The sequence below is a fragment of the Myotis brandtii genome, unplaced genomic scaffold, assembly GCF_000412655.1.
Source record: "Myotis brandtii unplaced genomic scaffold, ASM41265v1 scaffold221, whole genome shotgun sequence".
NCBI classification, from domain to species: domain Eukaryota; kingdom Metazoa; phylum Chordata; class Mammalia; order Chiroptera; family Vespertilionidae; genus Myotis; species Myotis brandtii.
The window spans coordinates 822,122-826,386 of NW_005358287.1; the positions used below are offsets into that span (position 1 = coordinate 822,122).

The 4,265-nt window shown below is 47.1% G+C and overlaps 1 long non-coding RNA gene across 1 annotated transcript in view; it reads left to right on the forward strand.

Annotated features, from left to right (window-relative positions):
- LOC106726067 overlaps positions 1-4,265 on the forward strand; it is a 24,449-nt gene that overhangs the window by 13,059 nt on the left and 7,125 nt on the right. Inside the window, exons 2-3 of the long non-coding RNA XR_001362082.1 lie at positions 1,426-1,584; positions 2,702-3,489. This is a non-coding gene — a long non-coding RNA (uncharacterized LOC106726067). The remainder of the gene's footprint in view (positions 1-1,425; positions 1,585-2,701; positions 3,490-4,265) is intronic.

Here is a 4,265-nt window from a genome sequence, read left to right on the forward strand (position 1 = left end):
CTTTCACAGGGGTCGCCTAAGACCATCGGAAAACACATATATAATTACATATTGTTTTTGTGATTAATCACTATGCTTTAATTATGTTCAATTTGTAACAATGAAAATACATCCTGCATATCAGATATTTACATTACGATTCATAACAGTAGCAAAATTACAGTTATGAAGTAGCAGCGAAAATAATTTTATGGTTGGGGGTCACCACAACATGAGGAACTGTATTAAAGGGTCGCGGCATCAGGAAGGTTGAGAACCACTGCGAGTGTCACTGATCAAACTTGTGAAGAATTGGGACATCTTACAAGTGCTCAAACCTCCTCCTTGAAGAGGGTTATCCTTCTAGAAAAGAGAGAAGCTGGTGCAATCTCAGTGATCCCCCGGTCACACTGATCGCTGAAACAAGTATCATTGGATCACCCAGACGCTTAACCAACAGGAGGCAAGCACCAACATACAGGTCTGAGCTCCACATTGTCCAGACGAGCATTTCCCTGCAGCACGACCCACGTGTGCATTGAAATAACAACAGTTGTGACCACGGCCACTCGAGCAAGCCCAGGAGTAATTAATGTAGCTGCAGGGAAAAGCATTGATCTTGCCGTAAAGTCATTTTTCCTCATTTCAGCAACGTTAAGCCTGCCCACTGTATCTACCTGACACCTCCCTGTCAGGAAATACGTATTTCCCCTCAGGATTTTTAAATGCATTTTGCATGTTTATTCAAGTAACGTTGTTAAACATAGTTTGACTTGCACAGGAATGCATTGCAAGTATATTCTAGTTTGTAATAGAAATATAAAGGGGACCAGAGCTTGCTGGGCGACATTCAAGTTCTGTGGGACCACGAGGGATCACTGCTGCCTTCCTTCCCCCGGGAAGCCAAGAGCTGGAGGAAGAAACCGAGGCTTCCCGCTGTGAGCATGCGGAACGCAGTTCATTCTTGTCTTGTTGTTTATTCACGATTGTGTTGTTTTCCTTAGGAACAGCTGTAAGCCTCCTCCTGCCCCCCCCCCACGCCCCCATCTATTACGCACTAATTTGTGTGGCCCCGAGTGTTACTGTGATGAAAGAGGTTCGGCATCGATACCGAGAGACCTGGGGTAGTTGGTAAGGAAGCTTGAAAGCTCTGTCTTCAGGGGGGAAAGGAGATGGAGACAGCTATTCTGGTTGTGGAAGCGGAAGGCAGAAAGCTAATTTGGTGGCAGCTGAAAAAAAAATCACAAAAATAAATGGAGGCCAGATGTTTCTAGAGATTCATAGGGACTTTTCAGGTCAGTGAGTCATGTGATGGGAGCTCAATTTCCAGACTCTCACTGTGGCTCTGGGACTCAGGGTTATGGTAGGAACGGGGATGTAACATTCTTTCCTGAAGGTGTGACCCTTGAGGACCATCGTAGCTAACCTGGCAGTCCTCACCTGCAGGTGGGGTGTTGGAATTCAGCTGCTGACCGTCTGCGCGAACTGATGAGGGAGTGGATGGGTCGGGGGAAATATCACAGCCTGCTCTCACGTCCGCCTGGTGTGGAGCCCCTGGAAAGAGCATCATCCTTGCCCTAATGATGAGAGATGAACCGGAAAAAGGTGGCAAATGGTCTTGAAACCCTAAGAAAGCCAGGTTTGCAGGGGCCAAGTCATTGGAAATCAAGGAGGGGAGCGTTCCTTCCCCTGAGGAGCCTCACTTCCTCAGCCGAGGGGGGTGGAGGGGAGGGGAAGGCAGGTTAACGTGGGAGCAGAGGAGACTAACAAGGACCCCAACGCCACGTGCTGGCTAATCTGACAGCACAGAAGCATGGACATGAGACGAAAGGGGCTCGCTCCCTCACAGCCCCTGCCCTCAGACCCACTGTGTGCTCATGTAAAACTTAAAGGCAGGCTGGCCACCAGCAAGGGCTGCCCTGGGGGGGGGGCAGGGATAGGGACAAGGACCAGCCCCGGAGAGGGAAGGGGCTGCCTCCTGGAAGCACTGGCATCACAGGGAGGAGGAGCCAGTCCTGATGGCCCAGGGCACAGGGAGCCCATAGAGATAACAGGGAAGATGAGCACAAAGGCCCGCCAGGGACAGTGCCTCGGAAATGGTCTCCCTGACAAAAACCAGCAGGAACACAGGCAGGACTGCGGAGGTCACCACAGGGAGAGTGACAGAGAGGCCTAGGGAAACCACCCTGCAGGCCCCAGCCAAGGTCGGAACAGCAGGTGAGTCTTCCATGGCCTCAGCGACCAGCAGAGCTTGGTGGGCACAGAACTGCCAGCCTCAGAGGCTGCCACCGGGAAGGGTTACTTGTCTTAAGAGAGAGCAGGTCACGAAACCAGCGTGGCTCAGTGGTTGAGCATTGACCTATGAACCAGGAGGTCACAGTTCAATTCCTGGTCAGGGCACATGCCTGGGTTGCAGGCTCGATCCCCAGTGTGGGGTGTGCAGAAGGCAACTGATCAATGATTGTCATCATTGATATTTCTATCTCTCTCTACCCTCTCCCTTCCTCTCTGAGATCAATAAAAATATATTACCGTCTCCCTTCCTCTCTGAGATCAATAAAAATATATTGAGAGAGAGAGAGCGCAGATCTGTTATCTGTTGTGCGAGCATTTGTGTGGAGGATTGAAAACTGAGGATGGAGCACCCTGTGAGGACGCCCTGGGCACCCCAGCCGCCCACCTAGGTTCAGGCTTCAGGACTAATTTGCTGCTTGTGTTGCAGGGAAGGAAGACAAAACCTAACCCCAGCTCAGCTCCCGTCAAGGTTGATTCAGCTGCCCATGCTGCTACAGGAAGAGACCTATTTCCTCGTCTTTTCCGCTGCACGTAAGATGTTCAGTGTTCAGTCAACATTTATTCAGCCCAGACACACACACACACACACACACACACACACACACTAGTAAAACAATACACAAAACTCACTGACAAATAATTGACGGACTCATCGCAGAGACAATCCCGGCATTGGAACCGACAGTGCGGGTTTTAGAATAACTGTGAGGAACAGGCCTGGAATGTAGGGAAAAGCATGAGCCGGGTGAGCATCGGGGAGGGAACCATAAAAAGACACCACGTAGCAGGTTAGACATGAGGACGATGATGGCAGAGGTGGAGGACTGACTGCTCAGGAGTCGGCAGTCGGGTAAGTGATCAGGGGCCTGGAGGGTGAGTCACAGGAAATCACTCAGACGCATACACAAGAAGACAGAGAGTGAAAAACCCTCAGAGCCAAGCAGCTCAGATGCACAGCACAAATCCTTCTGCACTGTCAACAGTAACAACTCCTGCAGCGCATCCACAGGTAGACACATGACGTTCCAGTTAAGGAAGGCAGAACGAAGAAGAAAACCTGGAAGGCAGCCACAGAAGAAGACACGTTGTTTATGGATGAGCAAAGAGACAAATATACAAGCCTTCTTGTCAGAAACAATGCAAGCTCAAAGGCAACACTGCAACAACCTTAGACAGTGGAAGGAGAAAAACCAAACCACCTGCCATCTGCACCAAGTAAGATGTTTATAACTGAAAGGAAAACAGATTTCTCCAGATAAATAATAGCCACACGAGATTATTTCTATCAGGCCTGTGCTTCAAGATGTGCCAAGATGGGTTTTCAAAGCACAGGGAACAATGCCAGAGAAACACACCTACGGAGACAAATGGCATGCTCTGCCATTGATCACAATACAGGTAAATACAAGTCCTCTTGGCTTATCTTTAATTGCTCCAAGAGGCAATTTACTGTTAAAAACAAAAACACATGCTGAGTATGGGGGCAGGTAACAGATATAAAATTAAAATATGGAGCCAGGACAAAGGATAGGAGGGAGAAATCAGAAGATGCATAGACCACATATGATGTGACATAGTATCCAGGAGTTGACTGTAATAAGTTAAGACACACACTCCAAGTCTAAAGAAACTTCTAAAATAGAAGTTAGCAAAATGGATATAAAGTCAACAGTGAAGATACAACGCAATAATAAATTATACTCAATCCAAAAGCAGTTTGGGGAATAAAGAATGAAGGGCAGATTAGAACTAGAAAATTGCTACAAATGCAAAAGCAAATTTAATCAATAACAATGCTAAGTGTAAATGGGCTTAACAACTCAGCTAAAAGTAGTGATTGCTAGATTGACTTTATAAGAGATCTAAATATATTCTCTTGACAAGAAATCCACTTCATATGCAAAGACATAGATAAGTTAAAAGTTACAAGATAATATATATACGTGTGTGTATATATATATATATATATATATATATTAAATTAATCAAAA